Source organism: Sminthopsis crassicaudata, chromosome 3, assembly GCF_048593235.1.
Source record: "Sminthopsis crassicaudata isolate SCR6 chromosome 3, ASM4859323v1, whole genome shotgun sequence".
Lineage (NCBI taxonomy): Eukaryota > Metazoa > Chordata > Mammalia > Dasyuromorphia > Dasyuridae > Sminthopsis > Sminthopsis crassicaudata.
The window spans coordinates 274126573-274151148 of record NC_133619.1 but is presented as its reverse complement, the minus strand read 5'-3'; the positions used below and the strand labels follow the sequence as shown (position 1 = coordinate 274151148).

Here is a 24576-nt window from a genome sequence, read left to right as displayed (position 1 = left end):
GGAGCTTCCCAGATGGGAGGATGAGTCACATCTCAATCTTCTAGTTTGAGCAAGACCCAGTTGTCCAGAAAATACTCCATTCTAGATGAATGTCTTGCATTCTTGAATCTTAAAAATATCATCCTCAGAGTACTGAGATCTCCAAGACCCTTTTAGAGGATTTTTCTGTTTAAAACTTTTTCAAAATAGTACATCGAAATTTTCCAGAGTCTACATGATCTGTAGCTAAAAAATTAAATATTTAGTATCTCATTTGCAGAACTGTATGTTTGCCTTACAAATAAATTAATCTACACATGTGTCCGGACTTGCTCTTTTGCTTATATTCATGGGTTATGAGCATCAGCTAATCATTAAAGAAGATCTTCTTATATGTGAATATTTGGCAACAATGTGGTGCTAATATATTCAAAATGTCCAATGAGCTTTTTCAGTCTCATGGTGTAACCTGGAATAGCAGTGTTGACATTGATGACACAATAGCAATGGTGGCTAGAACCTCTGATGTCAAAGGATGAAACAAGACAGTGATACGTCAACTAGCCATTATTGTATTTTTCTACTGTCATACCTACAGATTTAAAAGTGAATTTTACTTAAAATTTTCTCAAAGAATGAATAAAAACTATTAATTTTATTAAATCTCAACTGTTGAGTATACATATTTTTTTAATATCAGTGTGATGAAATAGGAATTATGTATATAAAGCACTGTTGTCTTGAGGAAAAGCTTTTGAAAGTTTCTGAGTTGTGAGATCAACAAGGCACTTTTTCAGTGGGATATGATTAGTAGATATTTTCTCAAAAAATGAATGAAATGAACCTGTCATTTCAAGGAAAACAACTAGCTATTTGTTATCAATGATAAAATGTGAGTTTTCTAGCAAAATTCAGAATTTTAGAAAACTTACACCACTTTCCCCTTTAAAAATCAGGAATTTGACAATTTCCCAATACTTAAAGTACTTTCTGATGAGATTACAGATGTGACTGTTCCCCCCCCCCCCCAATATTAAGTAAATGCGTCAACATTAGGAAGATCTACATAACTCAGTGAACCAATATTTTCCAAATGTCCAAGTATATTTTCAAAATATATGCATAGATAATTTTCAACATTCACCCTTGCAAAACTATGATGTTACAAAATCACACATGGGTAAAAGATCTGTTCACAATGCAAAGTAGATCAATGGATTTTAATATAACATACAGTAGTATGAAAAGTTCATTGATGTGCTTTCAGATTACTCATTGCAACTAATCTTTAAGAAATTACCATCTGTTTCATTTTGGTGTAGTATAAAAGAAGATCATTCTCAATTATATAAAAACATTATTAAAATACTCCTCCTTTTCCCAACTGCATATCTGTATGAGGCCAAATTTTCTTCATGTGCTTTAACCAAAATAACATTGCAACAGTTTGAATGCAGAGCCAGACATGAGAATCTGTCTTCTATCAAGCCAGACACTAACGAGATTTGCAAAAATATAAAACAACGTCACTCTTTTCACTAATTTATTTCTTTTTTGGGAGGGTGGGGGAAGTGTTATGTTACCACATAATAAATTTGTTGTGATTTTTAAATGAAGTAAATATTTAAAATGTATCTATTTTAATTTCAAAAACAGTAAATATCAGCAACTATGACCCACATAAATGAAAGCTCATTGTAGTGCTCAGTAATTTTTAAGAGTGAAAAGAGATCTTCAGACCAAAAAGCTTAAGAACTGCTGCTCTAGTAGAATGTAAGCTTCTTGAAGGCAAAGCATATTATGCTTTTATATTTATATTCCCAGTCACTATTAAGCTTTTAATAAATGCTTTCTGATTGATTTGTAGAAGGGAATGATATATCTATAGGACTTATCTAACTGGTTGAAAGATATTGAGAGGTTTGTTGAAATAATATCTACAAATAACTTTGCAAAATTTCCAGTGTTATATAAATGTCATTCATATTGTGGTCATCATTGTTATTGTCATTAACATGGTCATCATTATCATCATTGTCATCATCATCATCACCATCCCCTGCTCAGTTTATGCTGCACTAGACTACCTTCTGATGCCTTATTTTCTAAGGTCTGTAGAGGAATAGTGCCAGGCAGAAAAGTGAGGAATAATAGCCCTTCTCTTACTGCTCCTCAGCTCTGACATAGGGAAATGGGATATAGTTTTTGGACAGGTGATATTGGGGGACCAAGGACCACCTTAGGCTCTCTTTAATTAAACTCAACTTACCAGGCTCCTGGTAGTTAAAACCAGTGAAAATAAAGATATAAAATGCATCAGAGAAAAAGATATAAAGGAGGTAAATTTTTTTGTTATTTAACATTTTTTAAAATTTTATTTTATTTCTTTATAAAGCTTTTTATTTTCAAAATATATGCATAGATAATTTTCAACATTCACCCTTGCAAAACCTTGTGTTCCAATTTGTTTTCTCCCTCTTTCTCCCCTTCTCCCCTGTATGGCAAGTTATCCAATATATGTCAAGCATGTGAAATTGTTCTATACATATTTGCATAATTATCATGCTGCACAAGAAAAATCAGATCAAAAAAGTAAAAAATGAGAAAGAAAACAAAATGCAAACAGACAACAACAAAAAGAGTGAGAATGTTCTGTTGTGATCTACACTCAGTTCCCACAGTCCTCTCTCTGGGTGCAGATGGCTCTCTCCATCACAAGACCATTAGAACTGGTCTGAATCACCTCGCTGTTGAAAAGAGCCACGTCCATCTAGATTGATCATTGTATACTCTTGCTGTTGCTGTGTAAAATATTCAAGGAGGTAGAAATGTATGTGTATATGTATAAATAGATATAAATAAGCATAAATGAGCAACTATGGTATAAATGGGCAGGTGGTGCCATAGTGCACAGAGTACCAAGCCTGGAGTCAGGAAGATTTATTTACATGAGTTCAAATCTGGCTTCAGCCACTTGCTAGCTATGTGACCCTGGGCAAGTCACTTAACTTGCCTTTGTTTCCTATCTGTAAAATGAGATAAATAAGGAAATGGCAAACCACTCTGCCAAGAAGAGTGCCAAGACTTCAAATGGGGTCATGAAGAGTTGGATACAACTGAAAATGACCGAATAACAAAAATAGAAGTCTCAAAATGGGATCAACCATGGCAAAAGGACACATTGTGGACAGCTCTTTTCCTGAACCTGAGGCTGGCCCTATGACATACTGCCTCTTACACAGAGTTATTGATATGACAACAACAACAATAGAATCTATATGACACTTTAATGTTTGCAAAGCACTTCACAAATTTGATCCTCACAACAACCCTTCTTTTATTCTCATTTTACAGGTAAGTATGAGACAGGCAGAGACCAAATTACTTGCCTCTAGCAATTTATGTTACTGGACAGTTTAAGAGAAGAAGGGATCCTTTCTATAAAGTTGACTTATTTATTTTACATGTGACTAAACTTAAGAGGGACCTTCTGAAAACTTCTTAGGATCATGGTATTTAAATTTATCCTACTGTAGTTTGGTTTCCAAAATACTTTTCTGACTATTTCAAGATTTTCCTCTCTCTACACTCATGGAATAGTGGAAAGCCTCGGTTTGATCAGCCTCTATGCTATTAAAAATCAAAGAAAAAGGGGGAAAATCTAAGTATATAAAAATATTTATATCAGAACTTCTTGTGATGTCAAAGAATTAGAAAATGAGGGGATGCCCATTGGGTATTATTGGGTATTGGATTATTACTGAATAAATTATATAATTATGATGAAATATTATTATACTATAAGAAATGAAGGGGATGGTTCTTCTAGGAAGAAATGATGAGAGATCATGATCTCCATGAAATGATGGAGAGTAAATTGAGTATTGTTGCACATTGTTCCCCTAGTGCACAGTAACAGCAAAATTGTAACAGAATCAATTGTGAAAGACTTAGTATGAAAGACTTAGTAACTCTATCAAGTGACAATTCCAATGGACTGATGAAAAGTTCTATTCATCCCAAGAGGGAACTGATAAACTCAAAGTTCAGACTTGAGTATTTTTTTCCTCTTTATTTTTCTTGCTTCTTTTCCCCGCTTCATAATGAGGTTAATGTGGAAATATGTTTTGAATGATTTCATATGTTTAATGGACATCATATTTTTTTCCTTCTCAATGGATGAGGGAGGGGTGGATGAAGGGAAAGAAAACCTGCCTTAAAATCCCACTGCTGACCTTCACTAGCTGCATGATTTTGGACAAACTGTTTAACCTCTGTCTGCCTCAGTTTCCTTCTAGGTTCACCACAAGGGATTGAACCAGACCAAGCGCAGGTCCATCGTCCCATGATTCAGCATATCTTTTGAAGAAGCAAGGACGGGTGGTCTTGATGACAGATCATCACCCATATCTGTCACAGGCCTGTGACCTGGGGACAGCACTGCTCCCAGAGGTAGACTTTTTGCTTACTTGAGAACCTTTCAGTGAATCCTTTTTCCATTTTTCCTTTGCAGGTCATGGTCCAGCACCTCTGAGGAAGTTGACTGGCTGGCAGAAGGAGATCTTTTATTAAAGATTGAAGGGAGCTGCAAGAACAGCAGTGGGAAGGATTGTCCCCCAGGAGACTTTTAGAGAGAAGCTTACACCTGGAGGAGGGGAGCTTTGAAGCTGAGGTTTGGAAATGCAGCTTCTTGGTACAGAACATGGAATCGAAGGCTGGTGGAGCTTCTATCCCAGATTCGTTTTCACAAGGGATCAGCTTCCCATCTTTCCTTCTCCCTCGACTTTCTTAGTGTTCACTCCTACCATCCCCCAGTCAAAAGGGAGGGAGAAAGTCCACCCAAAACTAAGAGGGAGAAGGGGTTCCTTCTTTAGTCACTGCAGGAGAGATGATTTTTTTCTCCTTGTCTCCCCCTCAAACAACTGTTTTCTTTCCAATAGAGATCAGGGTGGGCTAGGCTAAAATTAGTCTTTTATATGAAATCTCCCTATGCAAAGACCCCTGCCTTCTCCCCATAGTTGAAGATTTTCCAGGCAAATCCTTACTTTCTTCTCTCCCTACCCCCATCTCTGCTGGAGGGAAGAGGCCTTGATGACTGGAAGAACGTACCAATCCTGTGTCAGCACACCAAGTCTGGTACAGCACACACCAAGGGGCTGGTTGCCATGGAAACCCGTCGGCAGCCTCAATATCTGTCTGCACACGATCCAAGAGTGGATTATCAGATCTAACCAAAGGGAGAATGTGATGAGTTTCATCTGGGCTGGGAGGTGGGGGTTGGGGAAGGGGGAAGGGCACTTTCTCCATACAAAATTATTTAAATAACTGCTTAAAGCCTACCTGCATGGTGGAATCAGCATTAGGGGAGAATGTCAGAGGCCATCTACTCCAACCCAGACTGATGACAATGCCCTTAACTACTTTAACAGACAAGTAGTCATTTTATCTCTGCTTGAATGAAGAACTCCAGTAAGGGGGAGCCTCCCCTCAACCCCTGCAGCTTGGTCCACTTTGGGATAGGTCTGTCAGCCTGTTTTTCCATCTGCCTCATGAAAAAGTCTACCTATGTCCTTGGCCCTGCCTTCTGGGGTCCAGAAGAATATGTCTAAATGCTTGTTGCTTATGACATCTGCAAATCTTCGTGTCTGTCTCCCCTAATTATCCCATCTCTCAACTAAAATCTTTGCTACTTCATAAGTACCTCCTGTTCCTTCTATCAGTCCTCATATGTTATGTTGTCAGAGCCTTTTGCTGTTCTGGCTGTGCTCCTGACACTTGCCAGTTCATTAATATCTCTATAAATATGGTCCCCAGAAATGAACTTCAAGCGTAGTCAGACTACAGAGAATAAGTAGTATGTCCTCTCTTTTGTTCTGAACATTATGCTTCTATCAACATATCTAAAATCATATTCACTTTTTAAACTGTCATATTACAGTATTTACTGATGTTTGGGAGGTGGGGGGAAGGGAAGGGGAAAGCTCTTTCTCCATACAATATTATTTAAGTAACTGGTTATTACTCATGATGAAAGTTGCCCCTTAGAAATCGCATTTGTCCTTTTCAACAAAACCCAGCAGTAAGATATGCAATTTTACTCCCTGACACTGTTTTTGGTTCATGGAGAATAGATCTCTTGGTGCTTCTGAGGCCCAAAGGAAAAGGAGGACTATTAGTTTGTGTTGTTTGGCTTTTATTCTTGAAGAAGACCAATGACATCGGGAGATCAATATCTTGACTTGCAAATGAATGAGATTTAAGTGAGACAGACCTGTGCAAAGTCATCAGCCCATTCTTTCCTCCAGGGTCATCAGAATTCAGTGGCAAGACTTGAATCAGGATGCCTGAAGATCACTCCTAGACTGCTCATGGTTTTATAAACTCACAGTTCAAATTTTGCAAAACACTTTCCTCACAACATGTTGGTGGGAATACAGTGCATTTTATCATCAATCCCATTTTATAGATAAGAAAAGTGAGGCTTGAAATACTTAAGGATTCAGCCCACTTCTCATACAACCAATTCCAGTTCAGAACTCCTATTTGCAAGCTTATAGATACAGAGCTGGAGACCATTTACACCATTTTCCTCCCTTAAACAAGGACATAGACACATTATGGTGCCATTTAGCTGCCCTTAGCTCTTGAGTGTACCATTTCTTAGAAAACCAGGTTCCATGCATTTCCTACCTATTCTGAAAAGGAGTAATCTCTTTTATTTGTCCAAAAATGGCCTGAAAACCTTTCTTGACTCTGTCATGGAGTTCCAACTTGGTCACTTACTAGCTGCCTAACTGTGGACAAACCACTTAGTCTCTTTCAGCCTTAGCTGTAATATGGGGATAAGAATATTTATATTATTACAGATTGTTGAAAAGATCAGATGAAATTGGTAATCTTAACAGCTCACATTTGGTCATAGTTTATTATTATTATTATAATACTAAAATGGCAAAATGCATTTATTCATTCAGTGAGAATTTTTAGATATTAATCATATATGCTAGGCACAGTGTTAAGCACCAGGGATATGAAAAGAAACTTACACTGAATTGAGGGAAAACTATACAGATACATATAAATAAATATTATATATTTCTAAGCTAAAAACAAAGTAAATTTTACTGGTATGAGGGTGGAAGCAGCACTATCACTTGAAAAGCTTAAGAAAGGTCTTATTTAAGAGAGGATGTTATTATAATAGTACTACTGGGAGGTGATGAGGAATTGACCAAGTGTGATAACCATGTAAAAAAGACAGTTGGGAGAGAAGGGAGGGATGGAATTGGCAAGTGATTATGGAGAAGTGACAAGTCAAGGATGACTCTGAGGGTGTGAACTTCAGGTCTTATCACCCCCTTTTTAGATTGTTGCAATAATGTCTTTTCTTGGGTGGAAGTAGGCAATTAGGGTCAAAAGAGTTGCCTGAGGTTTACAGCCAGTAGCTCTATCCATTTACTATCTAGATGCCCTATGAAATAAAACAAATTGAAAAAAAAAATGATTGCCCCTCTAGACTATCACTGCTATAGTAGTCCTCCCAAAACACAAACACAATCATGTGACTCCTCTTCTTAATCAGTCCAGTAGCTTCCTATTACTCTTGGGATAAAATGTAAACTCCTCTAGTTAGCTTTTAAAGCCCTTCACAATCTGTCCCCAATACTTCCTGCACCAATGGACATTATTTCTATATCTACTTTCTGCTATCTGGCCTTCTGTTTGCTCCACATGCACAAAACTCACCTTTCAATTTCATGCTTTTACACCAGATGTCTTCCAAGCAGAGATGTATTCTTTCCTTACCCCTCTCTTTTTCTTTCAGCTGCATTTCAAGTATTTTCTTCTGCATGACATCTATTCTGACTTCTCCCAAATATAAAAACAATACTAAAATAGCTGCCCAAATATAAAAAAATGTATACAAAAATATGTGTATTTTGTATACATATGTTTTTATTTACATGGTATATCCCAAAAGTTTTAGTTCACTCCTAAACTATTAAAGCTAAATTTAATCCTCAACTATTAAGGGTTAGGATTGCACTGGGTTTTAAAGCTACTAAAGGTTGTTCAGTCACTTTTTAGTCTTGTCTGACTCTTGTGATTCTCTTTGGGGTTTTCTTGCAAAGAAGCTGGGGAGGTTGGCCATTTCCTTTTTACAGCTCATTTTACAGATGAGGAAACTGAGGCAGACAGGATTAAGTGTCTTGCCCAGTCACACAGTTAATAAGTATCAGAAGCCAGATTTAAATTCAGAATGATCAGTCTTCCTGAGTCTAGGCCCAATACTATCTGGTACACTACCTAGCTACTCCTATTAAGGGTTAGGACTATTCTAACTTTCTAAGCTATTAAAGGTTAGATCCACAGTAAAATTCTAAGCTATTAAAGATTAAAACTGTTAGGTATAGTGCCAGGCTGGAAATCAAAAAGATTCTTCTCCCTGAGTTCAAATCTGGTATCAGTAAGTAGGAGGGAAGACTACTATGTACTTATTCAACCTCCCCTCAGCACGGAATATAGTGCTAAAGACACAGAGTGCTCATCAAATACCAATTCATCAACTAATGCAATTTCAACTTTTTAAATATGAAAGAAGTAAGAAAATATCTCTAGTACTGGTTCAATGCTTCCATAAGAGATCTTGACAAAGATACTAGAATGGCTATTAGAGACCTCAGAGACCATTTTCCTCATTTTACAGAGTAGGAAACTGAAGCCCATTGAGCTTAAGGAATTTGCCCAAGATGACACAGATGGTGAGGGTCAGAGGCAGAATTTGAATCCAGAACTTCTGATTCAGGATCAGGGTTCTTTCCATGGTACCACCCTGCCTCCTAAATTCAACTTCAGTCGGAAAGACCTGGTTTAGGCATATCCTCTAGTATGGCATAGGGTGAGGGGAAAATCAATCATTATAAACTATTAGAATCAAATACAATTAAAAGTGAAATTGCTGGAAGCTATAAATATATTTAACTCTCCATGAATTTTCTCCTCAGCTTTGAGTTATATTAAATCAGTGGTGCTTGGTCCCACTGTTATTTAGATGTCAAGAAGCCAACAATAGGTTGATTTTGGTTGATATATTGTTGAGGAATGGGAGGAAGAGTTCAGGGATGATGAAGAGAAAATAAAAGGCAGAGAGTTCTAGGGATATGAGGATAAAGCAGAATGATTTGTCAACAAAATCTGTCTTTCTCTTTGAGGCTTTATAGGGCAGACACATTTTTCCATCCCTTTTAATCCTCATCTGACAGAGAGGATTTTCTAGCCATTAAATCATAGCTTTTCTAGAAAAAAAAAAGGAAAACAACTATTCAAACCCACAAAACCCTCCTTTCCAGACTATGTTATTTTCTACCAAGCTTGGGCAATGGATGGGGTAAGGAAGCAAATGGTCAGCGATGAGGAATGGAGGAAGATCCAGACTACATCCTTCCAGGTAAGTGATCCATGCTCTGGGTTCCTTTATTCAATAGAAAACAGTTCTTTGCACAGGCTTGCAGAATATTGTTTTCCTAGCTCCTTTGTCACTCATTCTGTTTCAAGATGTTAGTCAAGGGATACTCTCACAGATAGCTGTGCTGCTGGTCAGAGTAGCCTCAGGGTCACCGCCTTAAAGGGCTTTGAAGGTTGCTGCTGTAGTGCTTATTTTCTAAAATTCCACCTCAAAGATGGAGTGTTGGTGTGGCAGGGGAATAAAGGAATAGGAAGGTTCTATTATTAAATTATAATAAAGGATAGTATATTTCTTAATTCTAAAGCAGAAGTTATCAAAGTGAGCTGGGGAGTCTTCTGGGGGTCCTCAAGCCCTTTAGGGAATCCAAAGGTCAAACAATTTTCATAATAAAATGTATTTTTTAAAAAAAAAATCCAAATAATTTTTCATAATAAAATTAGAATATTTTAATAGGGTAAGTATCAATTAATATAACCTTTAAAAGCAAAAAGCATTCTTTTTTTTTTGGTGGAATTCTCTACAATTTTTAAGATTACTGAAGGGATCCTGAGACTAAAAAGATTGAGAACTGCTTCTCTAGATTCAAGGGATATGTGCAACTGCTAATATTAATAATAACACATAGACTTTTAATAGTGCTTTATGGTTTAAAAAATGTTTTCCAGAATCACAGAGTCATGGGATTTTTAGAGCTGGAAAACATCCTAGGGATCAGATAGTTCAACCTTTTAATGTTACAGAGGAGAAAACTGAGAAAGCTGTGGTGTGGTTAAAAAGTGCCCTGGGCCAGATATAAAGAAACCTCAACTTGGGACTCAGCTCTACTACCCACTGTGAGATAATGAGCAAGTCATTTTACTTCCTTGGGCCTCATTTTCCTTATTTGTAAAAATGAGATGGGGTTATTGACTAGATGAGGCTTCTGTCTGATATAAATCCATGACAGACATTTTCTGAAATGACTGGAATACCTTTATATAGTTCTAAGAAGATCAGAGAGATTAGGTGATTTATTTGACCAAATCCAACTCCCAGGAAGATTTGAACCCAGAACTGAGATTTGAACCCAGACCTCCTGGCTGCTTGCCCATGGCTTTCTCCTGCTGGGTTTCTTTTGTTTCCTTAGGCACAGAAGCCTCACTGGCTCTGAGCAGCAGCACATGAACAAACTGGAGATGTTTGCCCTCATCTTGAATGGTGAGTAATCAACAAGCTTCTTCTTCTTCCTTCCCTCCTTCCCTCCTTTCCTCGTCCCCTTCCACCCCATCTCTCATCTCTTTTTTTCTTCCCTCCCCTCCTGTCTTCAATCTCCTCTCAGTTTAAATCCTGAGCACAGCTTTGAATGTTACACACATGCATAAAGAAACCTATAAGGAAATGCCTGAAAACCACACAACTTTTACCAGCTAGAATACATTTAAAATGGAAAGTCACTGAAATATTTCTTTCTCATCAGGTTTCAAAAAAAAAAAAAAAAAAGAAAAAGAAAATGGGAAAAATGTGATGAGGGTGTGTGTAAGAACCATAAAAAACCTTTCAAAGCAAACAGCACCTTCCTGACCATATCATATCCTCACCCCCCTGCCAAACTCAGTCTTCTTTTTCAAATTTCTTATTACATTTTTATTATGGATCCATGACTCTAGATTTACTGAGATGCCCTTTTGATTACACATATACCGGTTCTTTATCTTTAGTCAATCACACAGAAGCTATAAAACACCTATGATGTGTCTCTATACCAGGTGAAAGAGAGAAAGAATCAAAGACAGAAGACAGAAAGAGATAAAGAAATACACAAATATATCTTGCTTTCAAGGAGTTTATGATTTTGAAGGAGAAGCAAAATATGAATTTAAGAAACTTGGTGAAACAATACTGTATGGTAAAGTGCTAATCTTAGTAGTTGAACAATATTACACTTAGTAGGTGGTATAGACAGGAAATACAAGATGACCTTCCCAAAGGAAGTTAAGTGTAAATCAAAATCGATCTATGAAATCTAAAGGGGGGTACCTAAGGGAAGAAGGAAGCCAATGAAGTGGAAAGAACACAGAGCTGAGAATCATAATGATGGGAATTGGGGGGCTTTACAGAAAAGGTAGCTATTTAAATTGGCCCAACAAGGTATTCAACAAGTGAAGAGAGACATTAGAAAAACTTTTAAGGCCTTTGGAAGAGTATAAACAAAGGTAGGAGATGGGGAAGTGAAGGACATGATCAGAGATCCAAAAAAGGAATATAGAGAATAGCATTTAATCCCAATTGATATTGGGTTCACATCTAGTAGGGTGTCCTGGAACAAGGGCTCTTCACAATTCTGTAATGGGCTCAGCATCCTGTACTTTCCAGTTAGTGTCTTCTTGATGTCTGGAACTTCTCTCCGCATCTTACCACTGCCAGGTCATGGCTCAGGTACTACATAAAGGCAGGCTGGACATTATGCCTCCTCTCACTCTCTTCTCTCTAATCTTAGATCCTTTGGCTGAAGTATTGAGTGACCAAATGTTTGTTTAGTCTTTTCTCATCACGTATTCATAGTCTTTTCTAGTTGGAAGAGACTTCAGGAATCATTTATTCCTCCTGTATGTGTTTATGTATACATACATAAACACATACATATATATATGTGTACACAGACATATATATATACACACAGACATATACTATATTTATGTGTGTGTGTCTATATGTGTATATGTATCTTTCTATCTATATATAATATTTCACTATGACATTATATGTCATTATGACATTCCTGATAAATGATCATCTAGCCTCTTTTTATAGCTCTCCAAGGAGAGGATCCCTTTTTTCTCCCTAGGCAGTCTTGAATACCTCTAATTATTAGGAAGTGTTTTTTTTCTGATATCTGATATTAAATTTGTCTCATTGCTATTTCTCCTTAATGGAAGTTTTCTGTTCTTCAAGGCAGCTGGATTCTTCATGAAGAATCATTCTTCAGGAAACTTTTCCCTGTCTCTTAGCTGATAATCTCCCCATATGAGGTTACCCTCCATTTATTCTGCATTAGATTAATTCTATAAATCTCATCTCTTCTCTATATATCAATTCTTCAAATATTTGAAACAACCATCATATCCCTTCCTTTTTTCAGTATTTTAGTCTCTCTAGCATAACATCTTCAGCTCTTTCCATCTTTATAAGGAGCTTCCTCATCCTCATTGTCCTTCCCTGGACAATCTCCAGTTTTTCAATGTGATGGGCCTGTAGTCAGGAAGAATTCAAATCCAGTTCAGATGCTTAGTAGTTGTGTGATCCCAGTCAGGCCTCAGTTTTTTCAATTGTAAAATGGGAACAAAATTTCATAGAGACGCTGTAAAGATCAAATGAGATAATATTTGTAAAACACCTAGAAGGTACTTACTGTATGCTTTTCCATTTCCCTTTCCCCTATTTTCTGAAATCATAGAGTCAGAATTGAACACAATAATCTGACTACCTCAGAGTCCTTGACCTTGTGTTAGTATTTCTCCCTTGTCACTCCTTTATTACTATTCACTATCTGCCAATATCCCAGTAACTTGGGGAACAAAGGAGAAGACAGAACAAGATGGCACTTATAACTCTCCTTAGCAGAGACAATTGTAGTTTTCAGGTAAAATGATCCAGTCTTTAAAGGAAAAGAAGGAAAAAACGATAACAATCTTACAGGAAGAAAGTTGTCCAATTATAGGACATGGGAATCTTATGCGAGATACTTTTAATCTAGTTATAAAGATGAGCCTTTAGGGCTCATCAGTACCATACTGATGAGAGATAGGAAAGGGGGAACCCCATTGGTTGGCTCAAAGATGGTAAGATAGTCCCATGAGGCGCAGTGTCCCCTGTAAATGAATTTACAGGCCCTTAAACCTAGATTGCTTTTATTGTAGGGATTTTAGAAGTCAAGTTTAGTTAGTAAAGTTGAGGGTTGAGATAGAAGAGCACTGGATTAGGTCCGGTGGGCAGAAACCCTTGGCATAAGGATGCCATACTTAGGACTTCTGCAAAAGCATGCCGTCTAACATTACTGTTTTATAATGGGGGCTCTTGTTGATATTGAAGGTGGGTGGAGTCCCAAGCTCCTGGTGGGCTTTCAGATAAGGAAGAAACTGTTTGTGGGGAGTTAGGGAAACCTGAGCAGACAGTGGGGGCTGAGAAAACTCAAGCCAGCTCAGATCCGGTGGGGGCTGGGCCCAGATATTCAAAAAGGTGCTTTTTGACCAGGATTTGTGAATCACAGATCAGCCATGAGGGTTGGGAAATCAGAAAGGAAATCTTAAAGGGATCTCAACCCCCATCAATACTATTTAAGGGACTTTCCTCAGGCAGATTGGTGCCTTTTCTGCAACAACAAGAACAGCAATAATAACAAAGTCTTAGAAAGTTCCTAAGTGTGATATAACCCTCTTTGCTCCACAATTAAATGTCTTTACCTGAATTAAGTGAAGTGTATGTTCCAGGAAGAAGGAAGGATGAGGATATGGCCAGATCATTTCTAAAGCATCATGTTGAGTTTTAGATGGCAGAGTTTATTTGTTTATTTTTAAAACTTTAATAGTATTTTATTTTGCTACTTACATTTTTTAAGATTTTGAGTTCTACATTTTTTCTCCCTCCCTCTTTTACCTCTATCTTCTCCAAAACAGCAAGTCATTTGATATGTTACAATCATTTAATCTTATTTCCATATTTGTCATGTTGGGAAAGGAAAATCAAAACAAAAGGGAAAACCACAAGAAAAAAAAAAGCAAGCAAACAAACAAACAGTAATGCTTTGATCTGCATTCTGTCTCCATAGTACTATCTCTAGATGTGGATAGCATTTTCTATCCCAAGTCTGTTGACGTTGTCTTGGATCAGAGTATTGCTAAGAAGGGCTAAGTTTGTCATAGTCATCACTTATCAATGGTACAGCTTAGGAAGAGCATTGATAAACAGGAGAGCAGTTGGAGAAAGACAAGCAGAATTCTGAAGGAGTTTTACTCTATGTCATGTGAAGATTGAGTGAAGGAATTCTGGATGTTAAGCATGGAGAAGAGAAGACTCAGGAGGAAAGACAGCTGTCTTGAAATCTTTGAGGAACATACTGAGGAAAGAGTGATTTTAATCAGGTTGGCCTCAGAAGTCAGAATGGATAGAATATTGACAAAAGGAAAATTGAGACAATTTCAGGAAAAGCTTCCTATTGATCTGAGGAATCTAAAATGGAATGGGCTGCTCAGGGAGAAAGTGAGGTACCTTTCCTTGGAGTTTTTAAGAGTGGATGATCACTTATAGGGTACATTATTTGGGAGTTATAGATTGGACAGGATGGCCACTAAGATCCCTTATGACTAAAAGTTCTAGGATTCTTTGTGTGTGTGTGTGTGTGTTGATTTATTTTTAATGACTGTTTCATCTTAAAAGCTGATCAATTGCCCAGTCACATCCAATATTAAAAATAGAAAATTTAAAAACAAGAGAAAATATGGATAAAGCTAAATATGCTAATACTTTTAAAGATGCAAAATCATTGCATTTCACAGGTTTTTCTTTCTGTTACAAGATTCTATCCAAGATAAAACATCTTGTAAGTGATACTTAGAACTCGAAACCTCTTTTCATTAATCTGCCCCCCTCCAGTCTATTACACTGTAAGCTAAACGTCAATAAACTGCTATTATTAAGTGCATTTAAGTTCCTTCTTGAAGGTAGGAACTATGTTTTATTAATTTTTCTCTTTCCCTCACAGTCTAGCATAATACTTTGCTTTAAGTAGAACTCATTAAATGATTATTCAAGTTCTTGTTGAATCTTATAAATTCATTTACCCTAGGTATTAAAGACTTAATATATAACTCCTCTCAAGAGTATCACATTTGCATTTTAAAAGCGAGGAAGACAGTCTTAATGAGAAGGAGTAGCAATGACAGAATTTGAGACAAATTAGCTGGGGAAATATTTTCTTTGAGGTGGCTTCTTGCTAGAATTCCTGAATGAACACACCATTAGATATAGCTTTCTTCATCTACATGTAAAGCTAGTGCTAGTTTTCAGCTTCCTAAACCGACAACTCATAAAGGAACCGGAGCAATGGACAAGAGCTAGCTGTAGAGTTAGAAAGACCTGAATTCAAGGCCCATCTTTTAGACCTACTGACTGTGTAGCTCTGGACAAGCCATTTAAAAAAAATGCTATTAAAATTTTTTTAAATGGCTGGTATTGTGCTAGACAACTTTCTAAGGCTGTAAGTTGCAAAGAACTTTGGGAGACACTTTCTTTACCGGCAATTTTTCTAAACCAGGGAAATTAGAGGAGTTTCCTCTCTTTGATTATCATAATCTGCCTGAAGAAGACTTGCAGACCACCGAACAAAGTGGATTGATTTCTTGACCCTAATTGGCCCATTGCTATGGCTGATAAAAACTTCTGAGGAAAGCTTTGAAACTAGCACCTCTCTCCCATTCTTAGAAAGATACCTGGTTAGTTTCCATACCATAACTGGGAGGCCACAGGTAGTTTTTAGAAGTAAACTCAGCCTGGGTATGCTAAAGAAATCTCTTTTTTTTTTTTTTTTTTTTTTTTTTTTGAGAATTCCACACTGAGTCTCAGCCCAAAAGGCCAATGGTGGTAGTAGTGGTGGTGTTGGAGGGGAGAGGGGAGCAGGATTGACCAGCTCACAAAGCAGAAGTGGTTAAAAAGTTTTGTTTTTTTTAAGCAAAAAATCAAACCCTCCCCCTAGCTATTTTGAATTTATGAGATCTACAAGTAATTTAAAAACAAAGTGAATGAAGAATCACTCCAGTTCGTGTCTGCGGTTGGAAACTGCATGAGTAACCATTCCCTTAATTGACCTTGAGAGGAGAAAAAATAATCCCCACACATATATAAAAGCGTATGAACTGTGGAATGTGGAATGGCTCAGCTGGTATGGATTAAAACATTCTCCTGAAAGGGGAGTAGGCAGGAATGGTGTCTGCTGCTCTCCACAGGCTATTCAGCAAACCACCATCAAGAAATAAAAGCAAGGATCCATCATCATTTGTGCTACAGGGAGAAAAAAATTCTACTGAGGTACAGGAAGCCATTTGTTTTATCCTTTGTAATATTTAGTATCACAATAGAAACCCTTTTTAATTGCTTTCCTCAGCCCACCTATTTGCAATCAGATTGCAATTAAGCATTACCTAATTTAATTTCTTGATTGCAGAGTGTATAGAGTCACATATAATACTTGAAGGATTTTTCATTTGGGAAGGTTTATCATCATTACTATTGTTAGTAATGACCCATTGTTCTCAGGGGTAATACTGGCAGAGTACAGGCTCTAACAGTCCTATCAGAAGAGAGGCATTTTAAGCATGGGCCTGGTGAACAGAACTACCCTCTCTAAATTCTGGGGGATTTTTCACCCGAGGCTACAGCAGAATGAGAGAGAGCATGGAGGCACAGAAGGGGAAAAGAAGCTGACCAATGGAGTCATGAAGAAGTACCAGCTTGGCAGGGAGCCACAATATGAAGGTGCTACCTTCCTCCATGCATTGAATCACATGAACCATAATGACCCAGAGAAAATGGGACCTACAATGGGAAAGGGTTGCTTGACTCCCTGCCTGGTAATTTTGTGTAATGCATGTGTAAGTGTGTAGGCTCAACTCTAGGATAATGCTACAAGTCTGGAAGATTATAAAGTACTGGGACAAGGGGATGCTTAATACCAGAGGAAGGGCTGTTTGAGTTCCTTCACAATTACGGGGAAAAAAAAGTTGTAGAAAAAAATCGAGGTCATTCACTGCCCTTTTCTCCCTTCATCCTTATGTCCTTTCAATCAAGTGCCTTCTGCCATTATCTTCATCCTGGTCCCTGTCTCACACGATGAAGTAGTCTTACTCTTTACCAAAGCAAACCCCTCTAACTAGTTGTTCATGTGATCCCATTCCATCCCAACAGCTTGTCATTCCACTGTTCTACTTGTTTCAATCTCTCTTTACTGGCTCATTTCTTACTGCCTACAAACATGTCCATGTTTCTTTTGTTCTTCTTTAGAGCTATTTCTCTTTAAATCTTAATGATCAATCGCTCAGTCATATCTAATGTTAAAAACAGAATTTAAAAACAAGAGATAATATAGTTAAAGCTCTTTGTGGCTAGACTCCATGAAAAGGTTGTCTACAATAGGTGCTTCTGCTTCTCTCCTTAACTCCTTATACTCTGACTTCTGACCTTAACCCTTCCAAACTGCTGATGTGTTGTCTTCCCCATTTCACTGCTGGGGATACAAAAAGAGGCAAAAGACAATTCCTTACATCAAGGAGCCTGCAATGAAAGACAGCATACTACATATCCAAAGTCTGACTAATCGCTAAAAGTTAATCTACCAAAGACAGAAGAAATATAACTGTGTGCAAAAAATAAACAAGCTGATTTGGAATATGGAAGATTTGCCTTTATGGTGGAAATATCCATTTTAATCCTAACTTTAGGAATAGATTAAGCAGGGTTCCTAAACCATTTTTGTGTCATTGACTCCTGTGGTAGCTGGTGAAGTCTATGGACCACTTCTTAGAAAAATGTTAATAAATGAACAAAACAAAACACATAGCATTGCAGTAGAAACTAATTATATTGAAACAAAGTTATCAGTGGTTTTTTTTAAGTTCACAAACACCAGGTTAAGAACTTCTGGATTTTAGGGGGAGAGAGTGGTCACCTGTTTTTCTGAACAACAGAAGGCACGAATTGATCAACAATGAATGAATATAAGGGGAGCAAAGGGCAAGGAAGATGTTTCGCCATTCATTTAATACTCATTACCAGGAAACCACAGGCAATATGGAGAGAAGGGCAGCTTCATTAACACTTTATTAAGAAGAATGAACCTCATGGAGAAGACCAATATAATGAATAGAATTAGCCTCTGTGTAAGAAAGACCACTTCCTCTTTTAGTTTCCCAGACAGTTCTAGAAACAAGAGTAACTTTTAGCCCAATTGCATCAGTGAAGGAAGTCTGTGAGATCTGTCTACTGTTGAAATCCCTGGTGCAGCCTCCCCAAAGAAAAAGCCGCTCTTTGGCAATTGACATTTTCCCAGAAGATACACTACTATTTGTCTTTAAATTCATGTTCTGTGCCCAGAATCAGTCAGGCTGCCTGGGATTCCCTGGGGAAATTCCTCTCTCCCTCATTCCCACAAATCTAATCCCTTGCCAAGTCTTAAGCATTCTACCTCCATTACCTCTCTGGCGTCTGTTTTCTTCTCTCCACTTATCCCAGATCTGACTCTTAACACCTTTTACACTAGTGATCTCCTATTTGGTCTCCCAGCTTCAAATCTCCATACCAATGCAGCCTTCACATGGCAGCCACAGCTCTGACCAGGTCATTCCTCTGCTCAATAAACCCCATGGCTCCCTACGACCTCTGGAAGTGTTAACAATTTGGTTCCAGTCTATCTTTCCCACTCTACATCCCAATTTAACTGATCTGCTTCTCACTATTTCTCATAAAACTTTTCATTTATTTCCTCTGTTTCTATGCCCTCCCTCACCTTTAGCTCTAATAATCTTGGGTGTCTATCAAAACTCAGTTCAGACACCACTTTTTATATAAGTTTCCTTGATATACCCATCTGCTAAATCCTCTCAATTACACTGTGTATACCATACACACATGCATACGCATACGTTAAAATAATATATGTATATATGTTATATGTGCATGCTGTTTCTCTAGTTAGAATGTAAGCTTCTTGAGGGATAGGATTGTTTCTTTTTTGTCTTGTATCATTAGCACATGCCATAGTATATGATACACAGTAGCCATTTAACAAATACTTTTCCAACTAATTAAGGAACTCCAGAAACCCCCTAAATAATTTGCGGAACACCACACAATCTCCTAATAAGTAGAGAGAAATAAACTGTTCCACTAACAAGTTGAAAAGTTGTGAATATTCCTTTCTGGTTATACAGAAAAAATTGATGTGTTCCTTGGAAAAGATAAATAATTTTAAAAAATAGTAACTAGCATTTATATAAATTATAAGGTCTTACAAAGCATTTTACAAATATCTCAACCCTAGGTGATAAATAGTATCATCATGCCTATTTTACAGATGAAGAAACTGAGGCAGACAGCAATTAAGTGATTACACAGCTAATAAGTATCTGAGGATGGATTTCAACTTGAATCTAACTCCAGATCTAGCACTCTATTCTCTATGTCTCCATGAAGAACATGTTCAGCTTTTTAAACTAGAGAGTAGCTTTCCCTCAAGTTGTATTTAGTTGATTAGTTTCATTTAATTAAAAAAAAGAAATATAACTATTGCTTATCGACATAATAATATTTGATTATTTTGTGGATACTGAGTCTTAGTATGTGCACTGCTATAGATTACTCCCACTTTGTACCTTTATACCTGTGGATTCTTGTTCATGCCTTTCCAGAAATTTTCCATAGGAAATCCTCCTAGGGTGCTGGAGACCCTTCTAATTATGCTTTTTCTAATTATAGTGCATCGCAGTAAAGCACTTGGGCTTTTTATCTACTCTCTCTCACTTAATTCTTGGGACAGGTATTTCCTTTTCTTATCCTACATGTCTTTCATCATTTGTTTTTTGTTACTTCTCTCTCTCTCTCTGTCTCTGTCTCTCTGTCTCTCTGTCTCTGTCTCTCTGTCTCTCTCTCTGTCTCTCTCTCTCTCTCTCTCTGTCTCTGTCTCTCTCTCTCTCTGTCTCTCTGTCTCTGTCTCTCTCTCTCTCTCTCTCTCTCTCTCTCTCTCTCTCTCTCTGTCTCTCTCTTTCCCTGAGGCTGGGGTTAAGTGACTTGCCCAGGGTCACACAGCTGTTAAGTGTCTGAGACCAGATTTGAACTCAGGTCCTCCTGAATTCAGGGCTGGTGCTTTGCTACTTCTCTCACATGTATTATCATCCATAAGAAGCTATGGGCAAACCCATGCCCACCTGTGTCTTTTTATTGCTATTTGTGTTCCCTGACATTTTGAGTCTTCTGAGATTCTCATGTTCCCTGGATCATCACCATATATAACTTTACTGAAAAATGTTGCTAAAAATTATGGGCTTTTTCAGAAATGAGCATTGAAAGCAATTTTATAAATGTCTACTCTGGTCATTTCCCAAATGCTTCCTTACTCTCTTCATTTCTGGGCTGAGGTCATTGTTCATCTGAGGTGCCCATCCAGAATACATACAGAATGATAAAAGCATATAATATAGATGTGTATACACAGAGAATAACTCATTGGGCTCCCATTCTACTGCATGTACAAATTTTGCTACTGTGTCATTTTCAAGTTAAGCCCCCTTCTCCCCTCCTCCACCAATAGACGATTAGGCTAATTCTTTTTAAATGACTATGAATTTAATTGAAGAAACTTTCTTGGCAAAGATGCAGTTTCTGTCGTCTGTGAATGAAGGTTTTTGGAGAACCTTATTAATAATACAGAATTCTCCTTTCCACAAAAATGTTACTTTTCTATTTTGTATCTCATTTTATCACAAAATCTTAGAAGTAAAAGAGGCCTCAGAGGCCATCTAATACAACTTGTATCTGAACGGAATCCTTCTCCAGCATCCTTGAGAAGGGATCATATTTGCTATACTTGAAGATCTTTGGTGATCCTAGGAAACCCATTTCTTCCCATGGCAGCTACTTTTGGATAATTCTAAATGTTGGGAAAATTTCCCTCCATCCAGGCCTGATTCTTACTTTGCAATGCCCACTCAGAATAATTCATTTTCACCATTGCAGGTTTTTTTGAAACCTTAAAGGACAGCCATGGTTTGACCCCACCCTAGGAGTCTTGCTCCAAGCTGAATATTCTCAATTTCTTCTACCTGTCATTGTATAGCACGGCCTTGAGCTCTTGTCTATTTTGGTCACCTCCATCTGTATGCTTTCCAACTTATTACTTTCCTTCCCAATGTGTGGTGCCCAGAGCTGAACACAATACAATACTCCAGATGTGAAACCCTTCTTTTCCATACAGCCTTTCAGCTGGTTAGAGACAGACCACCTACTCATGCATATTCTTTTATCTGTTCTAATCTAAAGTTATTAAGGTTACCAAATTCTGTTTACTGATCACTTTTCTAAAGAAGTTTACTAATTTTTCATGATTCTTTTGGTGTATATTTTGTAGGAGTGAGCTGTTTACCCACCCCTTGAGATTAATCAGGGAAAGTGGCTTTTATTCTGAACTTTTTTTGGTCATATCATTAGATTACAAATAAATTAAATACATGATAGATATAATTTTAGCACAATATCTCTTGGAGACAATAGAGTTGATATAACTTAGACATGGCAGTTCTGAAAGCTATCTATCCTATCTGGCTTGGTTGTTGGTATAGGCAAGGATCTCCTTTTACTTTTCTCAAAATGTGGAAATTATAGTCTCTTTTAAAGGACTGGTTCAGATACCAGATCTCTTTCTGCCTTTCTCTTCTCCCTCTGTCTCTTCTTTCTCCTATCATCTTCTATCTTATTTTCTTCCCTCTTTCCCCTCTTCTTTTTTCTCCAAATTAGAAGAGCTAATATTTTATTAATATGCTTGGTGAGAATTCTAATTTAGCTTATAGATTGAGTTCAAAGGCCATTCTTGAATAATAGTATGCTGCTAACATGTCTTTTTAAATACTGTAGATACCTAGAGATATAAGGTAAAGAAAATAGCTGTGGGAACTGCTACTTTGCAATTGATTCTCACAGATAAAGAGGAACTGATTTCTGGGGAAATGAGTCTTGTTAGGGAAGTGGGCCCTATCTTAGAATTTGTGGGAAAAGGGAAGAAAAATGCACACAGTCTGACATACGCCTGAGATCAGGAGAGAGAAAATGACATTTATTTCAGAGAAAAGATTTGTATGAACTCACTGACCAAAATTGTTTTGGGAGAAATCAGTCTAGGAAAGATGGAAAGCTGGAAAAAAGTTTCTGAAGAGGAAAAGATAGTTTTCTATAAATCTTGCTATAAGTATACAAAGAACTGGACAATTTAGATTTTAAAGTCATGTAGAGGAGATGGTCATTATTGAAGAATGAACACAAAAGTATTGTATCTTAAGAATATTGTTAGTAATACCAAAACTTGGAATGAAAGGGGGATGATAACAAAATCGATCAATGATCATAAAAGGATTTCTAAAAGCAGAAAAAGAGAGGAACAGATTTCCCTGGGTCTAGAGTCAGGAAGACTCATCATCCTGAGTTCCATACTCACCTAAAACACTTGCTAGACAAGTCACTTTATCCAGTTAGCCTCAGTTTCATCATCTGTAAAATGAACTTCTGTGATATAGAGAAGGCTATTTAGACAGTAGCTTGTGTAAGAAAAGACTGGGGTTGGTTTTGTTTTTACTGGGCTGAAAGCTCCCTATGTACTCACCTGAACTATGAAAGCCAAATGAGCTTCTGCAGTCAGGATGTATTATGGCAAGCATAGTCTTCAGAACTAGAAAGATGATTGTTCTTCTGTGGTCTTGCCCTGTTTTATTGTTGTTTGTCCTTCATTCTCCAAGGGGACCATGACATCCGGGAGGTGATGCCATGACATGCAAGTGAATTGGACTGAAGTGAGGGAGGCTGGGCAAGGTCACCTGCCTCACTTTCCCCTCCAGAGCCATCTGGGTCCAGTGGCCAGATATAGATCAGGACGACTGGAGATGGTCCTGGATGCCTGTTTTATTACATTTGTTTGTTCACTCTAGGCTTTCACACTTCAAGAATGACATTGATAAACAGCAGAGCCCCAGGAGCATGGTGACCAGAATGGTTGAGGATCCTATAAGGATTCTTGAAAGAAAGTGGAAATGTTTAAATCTGAGGAGGTGCATGATAGCTACCACCAATTGTTCTACAAGTCAAAGAGAAACTGGGCTCACATATTATGTAATCCATTCATACCCATCTATTTCTATTTGCTGTCCCATCTCCCATCTTGATGTTTTTATATTAGCTCTTTCTTTTGCCTGGAATGAGTTACCTCCTCATTTCTGCCTCTGGGAATTTCATGAAACTCATGGAATTACAGATTCCCAGGATTGAAAGAGATTTCAGAGCCTGTGTAGTCTTATTCTTCCTCATAACAATAACTAATAACAATAATAATGATGAAAATAATAAGCATCTAATTGTCTTTCAGGTTTGAAAAGCCCTTTACCTATAGTTTCTCACTTGATACTCATATCAGCCCACCACGTGGGCATTCCTATTTCACAGATATAGAAAATGAAATGTAGAGAGGTCAAATGGCTTACTTGCACACCATTGTAATTGTCAAATTTTAGGATTTGAGCTGAGGTCTTTCTGATGCCATAATCAGTACTCTCTAAAGCACAACCTACCTGTGTCTCCATGAAGAAAAAATCCTCTAAAAATACCCAGTAAGTGGTGACTCAGCTTTTCTGAAGATTTCTTAAAGGATTTTATGAGCCCACTCTGCTTCTAGGCAGCCCAACTTATTAGGAAGTTGCAACTAACATCAGACTTAAATCTTGTTTTTTCCCCCAACTTCTACCCATCATTTCTAGTTTAATCAATCACTCAATCAACCAATAAGCATTTTTTTCATTATTTGCTATCTTTCAGATAAATAGATTCAAGTTGTCCAAAACATAGGTCATCATATGCCCCTCAAGCCTAATTCCTGCAAAATTTTCTATTTCTGTTGTAACATGAATAAAATGAATCAGCATTTCAATAATGGGTTCCAGATACAAAGTGAGATATAAACACTTCTTTAAAAACACAGGATGAAAATCTTTATATCACATCTTGCAAAGAGTATGTCTGTCCTCCTAAAAGTTCTCTAAATTAAACTCATCACTCCAGCTTGCTCTTGCACTAGTAGTTTTAAGTTCCCAGAAATAGATCATCATCATTCAGTCAACAAATACTGAGAAAGTGCCTAATGTTCCAAGCACTGTGCTAAGCAATTATATTCCATTTCCAATATTAGGGGGTAGCTTTGTTAAGGGGAAATATACTTTCCCTTTTCACTGCTCTAGCTCGTGAGCCCCTATCCAATGTGTTTCTATTTATATAAGTAGTTATTCACAACTCGCTAATCATACAATGTGTAATATTTTTATAACCAGCTACTTTCAATAATGACATCCTTAGAT

The 24576-nt window shown here is 37.4% G+C and overlaps 1 long non-coding RNA gene across 2 annotated transcripts in view; it reads left to right on the top strand.

Moving 5' to 3' along the window:
- The first annotated feature begins 9294 nt into the window (after positions 1-9294).
- Positions 9295-24576, top strand: part of LOC141561339 (uncharacterized) — a 95318-nt gene continuing 80036 nt past the window's right edge. For both annotated transcript variants that reach the window (XR_012488027.1, XR_012488028.1), the window contains exons 1-2: positions 9295-9427; positions 10572-10642. This is a non-coding gene — a long non-coding RNA (uncharacterized LOC141561339). The remainder of the gene's footprint in view (positions 9428-10571; positions 10643-24576) is intronic.